At 42.2% G+C, this 12047-nt stretch overlaps 1 protein-coding gene across 8 annotated transcripts in view; it reads right to left on the bottom strand.

Annotated features, from left to right (window-relative positions):
- RBM47 (RNA binding motif protein 47) overlaps positions 1 to 12047 on the bottom strand; it is a 147637-nt gene that overhangs the window by 65733 nt on the left and 69857 nt on the right. For 2 of the 8 annotated variants that reach the window (XM_014857194.3, XM_070505978.1), the window contains exon 1: positions 2773 to 2906. The exons of the other annotated variants lie outside the window; for them this stretch is intronic. The gene's annotated coding sequence lies outside the window, so the exon portion shown is untranslated. Of the gene's footprint in view, positions 1 to 2772; positions 2907 to 12047 lie in introns of those variants that run through there. 8 annotated transcript variants of the gene reach the window in all.

Raw genomic sequence — 12047 nt, 5'->3', positions numbered from 1 at the left:
TTCTCATTTGCTTTCTCTCATTCATTTATTCACATATTTGGTACATATTCTTTGAATGCCTACTATGTGCAAAGCACTGGAGATACAATGGTAAATAAGACATTCATGAACCACGACCTAAAGGAACTTCCGTTTTGGCAGAGGAGGCAAGTATAAAACAAAACAAATATGATGACTACCTTAAAGGAGGAAGTATAGAACCTAATTTAGGGGGTCTGAGGTCACCTTGAAGAAGTGACATTTAAGAACTGAGAGATGAGAGCCTAGCCCAGAATGAGACCTTAATAAATATTCGTTGAATGAATGAATGCATGCACGAATGAATGATCATCAGCCAACAAAGAGAAGAAAGAGTTCTGATTTCTTGTGCACCAAGAAAACAGGAATTTTACTGAAAGATGCCTAAACCAAGAGTCAATAGGCACCGAATGAGGCCCTCATGGACTTAATGGCATTAATTTTGGCTGCTATGAGGACTGTTTTTGGCCTTACTTTAAAACCTTGAGTTGCTAGACAAGTGAAGGATTTTTAGTCATTGCTCAGCTAACCTATACATATGCCGTTTTTATTTCATCCTACCAAAATAAAATCAGCCAAAAATAGCCCCAGTCTTTAGGATGATTTCTCTAGCTGGCCTGCATAGTTCTGACCCCAAGCTCCCATGAATGTGATTTTTCTGGCACAGTTACTCAAAATCATCTGTAAAGGTGCGTGTCACCCACTCACACCTTTGCGTTACAGTTCTGTCCAAACAAGCCAAAACAGCCCGACTTCTCGGGCATTGCGGCATGTTGCAAATCGCCACCTAATTTGAGGCCTATCATTATCCCCAGAGAGTTCACCTTCACGACATATTACAAATCAAGAAGTTGCAGTCTAAAGGACAGCAGCGACAGATGACAACCTCCTTTGTGGAGAGACTTTACTCAATTAGATGAGTTATGAAGCCACCGTGATATGGAAGCATTATTATATCACATGTAACAGCAAAGTTTAAAATGCCAGACCAATTTATTCAGGGCTTGATCTGATGTACGACTTGATCCATCAAGAAACTATCATGGAACCGGAAGAACTCCTAGCAAGAGATGTAAAATGTAGCCTTTGGTGATCCTAGTTTCTTACAATTCTGTATAGATCTTTGGGATTTGAAATTTGAAAAAGCTAAACAAAGGAACTGCACTAAATAAGGATTTTCTAAAAGAAATAAAGGGAAATGAGGAATGACAAGTATCTGGAAATGGTTTATTTTTAGCCTTTTTCCTGGAGTCTCTCTGTTCCTCTGATAAAATTTCAAGCGTGCAACTGCATCCGTCTACTTTAGAGACAGTGAATGAATCAGAGCTCCGTATTGCTCAGGGTCTGTCCTGGACTGATGTGCTGTCACAGAAGGTCAAAAGTTTGACAGACTCTAAAGCAATCTAAGTGCATCTATGGGACAGACAAGTAGACAGCAAGTACTCTTACCTCTGTTTCAAAATCTTCAAAGAGAAGTAAGAAAAAAGTTAATCCACCTGTCGCAAGTTACATAAACTTTCAGTGATCAGGGTAGTTAAATAACTCGCTGCTAAACTCAATTTTCTGAGATGCATACAAAAATAACAACTCTGCTTCCCTCGGGGGAACTCGATGTCTTTTGACCTCCACGGTGGTTACATTTAGTCTTATTTACCTAAATACACAAAGCCACCTCGAAGTCTTTCCCTGTGAAGCAAGCTTCCTCTAACTCTGAAACAATCATTTCTTCCAGCCATTGTGCCATGACTGGGAACTTGTCAGAAGAACAACACTTGGCTTCTTACTGCCAGTGTTCCTGGGCCAAAATGTACCCAATCATGGTCTTTCATAATCAATAGGCTCTTAAGATACAGTAAACAGGCCAAAGATTCCATATGTTTGTGAAATTGCATATAATATACTGCCACTCCTTTCCCCAAGAACTGACCATTACAGAAATCTTCTGGAGCTATTGTTTTTCTAGATTTTCCTATTTACTGTTTGGGTTTTAGCCACTAATAGCACGGTGGCAGGTATCTGTCAGGATTTCATTATTACGATTGATCAAATCTAAACATTTGATTAAGGCTCTAGTTTTATCACGTATGCTCATATTTTCACCAAAAAAAAAAAAAACCAAGCTAGAATATAAATACTATTCCCAAAAACTATTTAGTCATTAGTTTCTCCAGAACTCTCTACGCCCAGCACACAGAATCATTCCTAGCAGCTGCATTTTAAAAACACAGATTTGAGGATAAGAAGCAGTCTATCAAGCTGACCTTTAATTTGCTATCTTGTCGAAATTTAACAGAAGGAGGAAAATAAAGAAAGTTTAAAAGTATTATCGTGAAACCAGAGCCACCATTTAGCAAAAGCTTTTAGTGGAATGAGTCACGGGGCACACGAAGTGCAAATCGCAAGGTTACACGTCGCCTCTTAGAAACTCTGCACCTGGTTCCGAAGAATTCTTTGCGAAAGCAAATGCTACCATCTGATGTGGGGCACTGGGACACCTCCAGCACAGGGAGATATCGCCTCACTCTCCATGGCACGCATGGCCCTCTAGCAAAACCGAAAACAACGTCTGATCGAAACTGAAGATTACAATTATCCGGGAACGCCGAGCCACCGAAAAGTACAGTTTGCAAAGAAATTACTTCTGCGCCCTCCCCCCCGCCGCACCATTCCCGCCCCTTCAGCAGAAGGGGACCCAAATCGTATGTAATCTGACATTTTAAAATATTTATAAATACTGAAGTATGAAACAAGTACCTGCCAGACACCTGGAGCTCTCCTTCCCCTGCTGGCTCTCTCCTCCCACACTCTGGCCACGGAATGCCCTTCCAAATCATGGCTCAGTGCTTTTGGTAAATGTTTTACGAGACACTAAACAGTCTTGTGTCCCACCCTCAGAGCAAACACCATTGAGAGAACACAATATAATGGTCGCAAGGATATCGTGTGATGTACAATAATGCAAATGAACACACAGGCTCTATTTCCACACTTCCTCTTAAGGGGGAAAAAAAATCCCAAATTTGCAAGGAGTTGGGTGGGCTCACAGAATTAAACCTTGACACTAGAGGCGTTAGAGTTGGGGTGGGGGTGTGTGTGTGTGTGTGCGCGCGCTTAAAGCAGCATTACGATAAGCTCATTGTTCTAATCGCCAAGTAAGTCTTGGCTTGCTAAACCGAAAAAGTGTCAAAGGCAAGAGTTAACAAAGGGTAGAGCTCACCAGGGAGTCTGTAGACACAGGACCAACTACACATTTACCGTCCATTTCTATATATCAGAGCAAAGGCACCTCAAAACAGCTTTTCAGAAACCATCTTCCACAATAAACGAAACGTACTGCCCGTTTTCCATAGCCCTCAAGTCATTCACAGTTAAAAAACCAACTCTGCTCCAAACCAGAAGTTTTGCATTCCATTCAAGTTAACAATTACAACTGGAGGATAACAGAAACTTGCTGGCACCGAATTATTAGCATACCCAGAATGTCAGGTGCCTCTTGGAACCACCAGGGTTAACAAGATAAAGAGGGTGCCCTGGGATCATCTGCCTGGTTTTACGGAAACTACATATGGAGATTGCTAGAGTCCGGAGCCCATGTAGCCAGCAGGCACCAGCCGCTCTCGGTGCTCTGAGTGGGACAGTCTGAGAAATGAGAAGGCAGCATTATTTAGCAAGTGTCAAGCCTACTTCCTAAAAGAAGACCAAGGCCGTCTAGAGGAGAAGAACGAATTGACTTTGGCTTTGGAATAACACACATAGACAGGTTAGGCAAATTAAAAAAAAAACCACTCTCTCGCCCCACCCCCTGCCCTAGTCCCCAGGAATACTCAGAATTCGGCATTTCATACCTTTAGGATGTCTAGTGGGGTAGAAAGAAAACTGAACACAGAATTGAGATCATGGCTTTTCTATACACCAGCTGTGTGACCTTGCACAGATCACTTGACCTCTCTGAGCCTGCTTCCTCATCTGTAAAATAAAAATGTCTAAAACCGGGAAAGCTATCCCAAAGAACTGACAGCTCTCCCAATTTGAGAGCCTAGAAAATGGCACAGAATAGTCCTTTACATTTTTGAAACATCTTAAGGGTTACTGCAATTTTTTTTTTGTCTTCCCCCCCGCCCCACCTTATGTACATAGGTCCCATCTTATTTTCAGTTTCCTCATATTATAGGTACCTCGGGTTAGTGCTGTGACTAAGGGCAATTGACTTCCCTTCTCTTTAGTCTGACTGACTAATCTGTTTTGGGTGGGTATCCTACATGGCCGGTTATCTGCCTCTCAGGGGCGTGGTGAGGGGCCCTCCCCAGCCTCCAGCCCAGGCTGCCGTCCCTCTTTGCTTTCACATTTCTCCTCATCGTGAATTCATCTTGCCCTCTAACACAAGTAGCAACCTGCTTTATAACGTCTCATCCTCGCCTCACTTTTTTCTCCTCATTATCTCTTCTTTTTCCCTTCCTTCCCTCCTTCCTTTTCTGCCTTGCTTCCGAGAGAGAGGGAGACAGAGACAGACAGACAGACAGACAGACATGGGAATGTGGTGGAGAGCAATTATTCTCATCATTCTATTTTTTCCTACTATTTTATGTTTATACTTTATATATCAAACAAGCCGTTGAAGGAGGTAAAACAGATGTTATCATCCAGATTCTACCAATGAGAGACCTGATATCCAGAAAGATCCAACAACTGGCCGGAGGTCGCAGGGCGACTGCAGATGCCACAGGGACTGAAGCTCGGCTTTCCTGACAGACCAGGATTTCCCTGTTGCCCCTCAAACGCTGGCCGGCTCCCCGCCCTCCAACACCTCTTCTCAGTGCCCTGAACTGCCCCCGGCTCTAATCACTTCTCCTTACTCTTTGTGACATATTTTCCTCTTAGATGGCTCTTTGCCTCGTCTCCCTCCTTCCCCTCCCTCCAGGCTAGTCAAACTCCTACCCTATTTTCGGGTTTATCTCACTTGACCCCTATAACCCAGCTCCAGGCTACTGCTGTCCCTGCGTGCCCTTCTGTGGGCAAACCCAACAGGAGCAAGTCTCCAAAGCGACAAGCCTGCATGACCAGGGAATAATGACTCACTTGATAGGAGTCTTTCCTTAGTAGCACCTCTTTTGATCGTGTACCCTGGGACCCCCTGGGCCAGCATATTTGTGTGTACATCAGCTGCCTCTAGACCACCAGAGGATCCACCTCTGCGGCCGTCAGTGAGGAGTTCAGTGCTTATTATTAAGGAACATATGTGAATCTTGAGGGAAAAAAATGTGAAGACACACTATCTGAACCCAAAGCAGTGCCTCAATGGAGTGGATTCCAGGTGTCAGCGGAGGCCCGGGAGTTTACGGTTTTGATATAGTTGCTTTGCTTTTTCATTTTTCTATATTTGAAAGAGGATGAGAAAAGTGAGTTATAAAGACGAGATAGCAAATAAGCTAAGCATCAAATCATGCCATGAAACGAGCATCATTTATCAAATGTCTGCAATGACCAGGTACGTGGTATACAACATCTCATTTGCCAGATCAACAGCCACCTGTGTATGTTTTCACTGTTCTTTGCGCAGAACCTGTTCTGTTTGACTGGTTTCCTTGGACTCCCCACCCACTTCCCTCCATCTCTTCTTACCCCAAAGACAAACTGTCCTGTTCACTTTGAAATCTATTGACACACACTATTATGGGGCCTTCATTTGACCACAAAACCCAACCAAATAGACAGTATGGATTCCCCACTTCAGGTACGCCTCTATGTTCATTTCTTCTGTGGCCACAGATTTGATATCTGACGTTCAACACTGTAGGCTGTGAAATATAGACCACGTGTGCTACCGTATTCAAATATTCTATCTCACGCAGCTCAGAGACTAAATTCTGTCCCCCTGAGAAAGAACTGTGCCTTCTATACAATATCAATATTTCATAATAGCATTTTCCCACTTCCAGCCATACAATTCTGAGTTTTCGCTTTTTTGTTTTGGGGGTGCCAGCATGCAGGGATACCCTGGAATTTTTAACCACAGAGTTCTCATAGGGCAGAATAATTAATATCCGGTGAATGTCACTGTATTGCCCGGGGCCTGTTCCAGAGCGTCTGTCAGTTCTAGGGCCCGACTTCTAGCACAGGTATCTTTGAGTTCAGCACATAGTGGGTCTGCAGGATGGTTCCAGATTCTAAAAGTGGTTCTGAGCTCCCTCAGACACTAGAGGATAGGAGAAGAGGAAGCAGCAGAAAGTGAAGATTTTATTCGGAGCTGCTAAGTCTCTCAGAATCTGCCAACGGTCTCAGAACTTCCCTGAATCACTCCAGCCCCTCAGTTCTCTGGAGAGCGCTTCCGAGAGCATCTCGAGTGTGGCCTCGGAAACTGCTCATCACTCAGCCCAAACCCAGACCCTAAGGAAGGTCCCAACAGCCCTTGATGTTTTCCCAAAGGGCCCAAGGAAGGAGAGGAGGCAGCAGGGGAGGGGAACACCTGATGGATCTATACTGTCCAGCCCTGCCTTTCACTGGGACATCATCCTCTACACCCACAGTTCTCAAAGCAAGGTCCCCGGATCCCCGGGGAGATCCTAAGACTCTTTTAGAGGTCTGCAAGGTCAAAACTATTTTCATAATACTACTAATATTTTTGTCTTTTTCACTGTGTGGACATTTGCACTAATGATGAAAAGGCAATGGTGGGTAAAACTGCTGGCGTCTCAGCCCAAAATAAGACAATGGCACCAAAGTGTTCTAGTAATCATAGCCGTCTTTCCCACCAGGCACTCCAAGTTGTTTTGTTTTGTTTTGTTTTGTTTTTTAAAGATCCAGCTTTCCTTAAGAATGTACTTGATGAAGCAGGAAAATATTGATTTTATTATATCCGGACTCTTAAGTATCTATCTTTTTAATATTCTATGTGATGAAATGGGAAGTATGCATAAAGCACTTTCGCCTCATACACAATCATGATGACAGTCTCAAGGAAAACCACTCATGGATTGAGTTACAGAGTGAACCAAAGCTGCTTTTGTCATAGAACACCGTTTGTACTTGAACAAACGACTGACAGATAAACTCTGGTTCTTCTGACTTGGGTATGTGGCAGACATTTTCTGGAAAATGAACAAAGTGTGCCTGTCCCTTCAAAGAACACAACTGATAGTATTCATTTCCAATGATAAAATTTGAGCTTTCAAGCAAAGGTTAAAATTTTGGAGAACCCACATTTACCACCCTGAGCTTGACAGCTTGCCAATAATTAAAGGCTTTTCTGATGAGACTAGTTGTGATATTAACAACTAATGTGATTTTCTTTTCATATTGTATAATGAAATGTGTCAACATTTGGAAGATGGTCACAACTCAGTAAACCAATATTTTCCACATGACCAATTCATGACGTTACAGAACCATGCATAGGCAAAAGATCCATTCAAAGTACAAGATAATCTGGTGGATTTTAATGTGAGAGTATGAAAAGTTCTTTGATAAGGTTTCAGATTCTGCAACTAGTCTCTAGAAAACTATCTCCTGTGGAGTCTGGGTTCAATATCAAAGAAGAATGTTCACGATTATCTGAAAAGGCTACTAGAATACTTCCTTTTCCAACTACATATCTTTGTGAGGTTGTATTTTCTTTATATACTTTGATGAAAATAACATATCTCAACAGGTTGAAGGCAGAAGCAAATATAAGCTGACATCTATCAAGCCAGTAATTAAAGAGATTTGGGAAGAAAAAGAGATCTGTAAAAATATAAACAATGTACTCTTTACCATCTACTTTGTTTTGCAAGTATATTTTTTAAAAAATGTTACTTATGTTACCATAAGAGTTTACTATTGTTATTTTCAAGTAATTAATAAACAAGTATTTTTAATTTCTCAGTTTGAATTTCTAATGTGGTAAATAACAACAGATACAACCCACACAAACAAGAGCACTTTGGCTTCCTCAATAATTTTTAAGAATGTAAAGACAGAGTTGCTAGATTTAGCAAATAAAAATGCAGGGTGCCCAGTTAAATTTGAATTTCAGATAAATAACGAATAATATTTTAGTATAAGTATCCATGCAGTATTTGGGACATACTTATACTAAAAAAATTACTTATTGCTTATCTGAAGTTTATATCTAATTGACCATTCTTTATTTTATTTGCCTGTTAAGATGTACTGAGCCCAAAAAGTTTGAGAAACACTGCACTAGACGATGCCCCTCACACATGTGCTGAAACACTAATACTAACAATGATTAAGCACCCATTGTGTACCAGACCCAGTGCTAAATTCTTGACATATATTATTACCTCTTCAATCATCTCCAAAATCCTATGTGACAAGCACTATTATGATCCCTGTTTTACAAATGAGAGACCAGAAAGCCAAAGAAATCAAGTAAAGCTAATCATTGGTGAAAGGCAAGACTGGAACCCACCCACTCATGCACCAAAATCTCAGCTTGTAACTGTTAGGCTTACACTGAACTCTGAATAATGGAGAATCCCAAAGATGATGGGGCTTTCTGCTTATTTGCATCTCAAATTTTAGTAATCAATTTCTGTTACTTCTCTTCTCTCTCTCTCCGTCTCATAGCTGGGAATTCTATCCAGAACTAGCCATCAGCATTTTGACTTGGAATAGACTTTCCTAATGGATGGTTCCCTGGTCATGACAACAATATTGTTCAGGGCTGGGAATTCTGGAACGGAGCAGTGGTGTACAGGCAGTGATTTTACTATTAACCGGAAGCTGCTGGGACCTGGTGCTGGGCTAGAATCATCCTTGAGAACAAGTTGGGAATTTCTCCAAAGGAATCTGTACCAACTGAAGCAAATGCAACCATTGTTGTAAGTGAGCCAAGGCCCTATTTTTGGTATGATCATGACCCAGGCCACTGGATATATTTAATGAGCTCAAGCTCAACAGTAAACAAACAAGGGAAAGTAAACTTATTTTTATGATCCAGCGTGGGGGCAAGGGTATACATTCACTGGGCCACATGATCTGCAAATACAAAAATGAATTTGCTTGCAGTCAACTAGGGGCCCTCCCCCAATTACCAATGGTTATAATGTAATGTGGAAAGTGATAAACACCTAAGGGAGAGAGGGAGGTACTAGTCTTTCACAGGAAAAATTTCTTTAACAAAGGGAAGATATACTTTTCAAATCTTTTTTGCTTTGTAAATTTGGATTTTGTTAAATGCGAGGCACAGTTGTGTATACAGAAGCCGAGGGTGACAGAACTTTGAAAATTAGCCTAGGAGAGAATGGGACAAGGGGAAGAGAAAAAAGGATAGATCAGAAAAGAAAAGATGCCAAAACTGGAGTGTTAGAATTAAGAAGAGGTGCACTTCAGAAACCAAGACCTGATGGAAGTCTAGATACACACCTAGGCAGAAAGAGGGTTTGGGGGAACCCAAGGCCCCCACACCTGGCCACAGGGCATCCGAAGGAAAAGTAAAGAGTCATTTTTTCGACAGCCTCAACTGGCAGGCCTGCTGTCTCAGTTCAGACACTGGCCCAGCCCTGCCCTAACCCTGATGGCTGGGTCGGCCTCTCCACTTCAGCCCCTTTATCTGCACACTCAGGCTAGACTAGACCCCTCAAGTGCTGAAACGAGTGTCTGCAAGAGGAAAAAGAAAAAGAAGAACAAACTGAGATGTAAGCCTGGGCTCCCTCCTTAGATAAGCTTGAGCGCCCAAGGATTCTGCAGCTTTCCCCTTCAAGCAGCCTTCAGAATTTCTTCTGGTGAATGCTAAATGTCAAGGAGGACACAGCCAGAAACTGTGACTCATCAAATTTCCAAAGTCAGGCCAGAATGAACGCACAGACTCTGGATCCAAGGACTTGCTTTCCACCTTCAGAACACCATGTCAAGGGCCCTGCCTGCTTCAGATACAAAGGAGATGGAGCCACGTGGCCCAGCCTGCACCCTAGCAGCCCGGCCTCTTTGCCCTGTCTTCGGGGTTCTTTAAAGCACAGAGAACATGGAGTTTTATCCCTGAGCCACAGGCCCTCATGACATTTCAGAAAGCGATCTGCCTTGAAAAGTGGTTGAATCTGTACACAAAGGTCACTAGTCATTAGTGTAGAGCCAGATAGTAAATATTTTAGGCTTTGCAGGCCATACGGTTTCTGTTACATACTTTTCTTTTGGGAACTCTTAAAAATGTAAACACCATCTTTAACTACATACAAAACATAAAAACAGACAACGGAGGGGGCCGTAGTTTGCTGACCCGTCACTTAGAGCCTCGACAGAGGGTGGGCAGCATCAGCTGGTGACGTCTGCATACAGTTTGGTTGAATATAGTGTCAAATGGCAGGGAGATGTTGCATCGCCTTCTTGCTGACAAAGGCTCCCGAATTCTCCATCGGACGCGCCTGAGTCTGACATTCTCTACTTATGGAGTCATCTCACCTTTGCTACGATTCTCTTCCAAGAATTTAGCTGTCGAGCTGGCAGGGAGTTAAACCCTCCAATGACAGTCTGATATATTTGGAAAATTCGATAAATGGGATTTAAAATAAGCGAGGATATTTTTTAATCTGCTAGTTTTCACTCTGAGTGTGTGTGCGCACTTTTGTTTAAAAGCGAACACTCCTTATGTATCACAAAATTCCAAAACTGGAAAAATGCTCTGCCAAAGCTTAGTTTATTACTGTTTACACTCGAGGAAACTATGACCTACTTCAGGTAAATGATATATTCCAAGTTACACACTAATTGGCAGAAGAGCTGGGGCCAGAAACTTGGCTTCCTGGTTTCCAAATCAGTGTTCTCTTTCTACTACTCTACTTTATCACATATTGCTGAACTGGTACTAAAAATTCAATTCAACAAATACTTACACAGTTTTTCCAACATGCCCAGTACTGGCTCGGTGCTCCAGGGCTACAAAGTAATTATAAGAGAGGATTCCTCCCCATAAAAAGCTTTTGGTCTCACTGAGAAAACAAGGTGCGCACACATGAAACCAAGGTATTCTCTCTTCCATTGTCATGTAACTATTTGGCTAAAACCGGGCTAATAAAAATTTCTGTAATGATAGAAAGGTTCTCTATCTTTGCTGTTCAATATGGTAGCCAGGAGCCACATGTGGCTATTGAGCACTTGAAATGTAGGTAGGGCGACTAAGGAAGTGAAATTTTAATTGTATTTAATTTCAATTAATCTAAATTTAAACAGCCACGTGTCACTAGTGGCTACCATATTGGACATTACAGGTGTAGAAGAATAGTCAGTACATCTAGACGGAAAATAATAACACACATTCTGTTACTTCTCCCTCGTGCCTATGGCAGCAACCACTACTGATCACAGAACTCTTTCGCTCTGAGCATCGGTGGGCAGGCTCTCAGGATTCTCCAGGCAACGTATTTTCAATTGCCTAGACCTGGAATATAACAAAAAACCTATCTGCCATCCCAGACACAGATAAAAAGTGACAAAAGTGAGCTGGAGGAGGAAGTATTTGAACTGAACCTAGAAAGACAACATCTGGACAGGTAAACAGGAAAGAACAAAGTGTGCAGGGCTCTCCACAAAGAGAACGGCATGAGCAAAGGAACTGGATAGAGTTCTCTTGGTTCCAGGACAGGGAGGATGCTGGCTGGGCAAGAAGGGAGGGTTGTGTTGGGTGTGGTGAAGATAAGGGTCAGGCAGAGGGTGGGTCTAGATTAAGGAGACCTTTGGATTCCAGGAGTTTGGACTTTTCTCAAGAGCAATAGGAGCCCTGAAGGTTTAAGCAGGATAACGACTGAAGAAAAACACCTTTTAGGGAGGCAAATCTGATAGCGGGCCACAGAATGGACTGCATAATGGACACACACATTCAGAGACCACTGAGAAGGCTATTCCACTACAGGTTTGTGCTTTTCCTTTAGGAAGTAATATTTGTTTATTAAGGAAAATATATAAGTCACAGAAAAGCAGATATAAAAACTAGACGTCCACCATTCAAAACTCAACTACCGTTGGCATTTTGCTATAGTTTCTTCCAGGTTTTTTTTTTTCCCTTCCATGGCTATTGCAATAATTCAGGAATAAAG

This window comes from Equus asinus, chromosome 3 (genome assembly GCF_041296235.1).
Source record: "Equus asinus isolate D_3611 breed Donkey chromosome 3, EquAss-T2T_v2, whole genome shotgun sequence".
Taxonomy (NCBI): Eukaryota; Metazoa; Chordata; class Mammalia; order Perissodactyla; family Equidae; genus Equus; species Equus asinus.
This window is presented reverse-complemented; position numbering and strand designations above follow the sequence as displayed.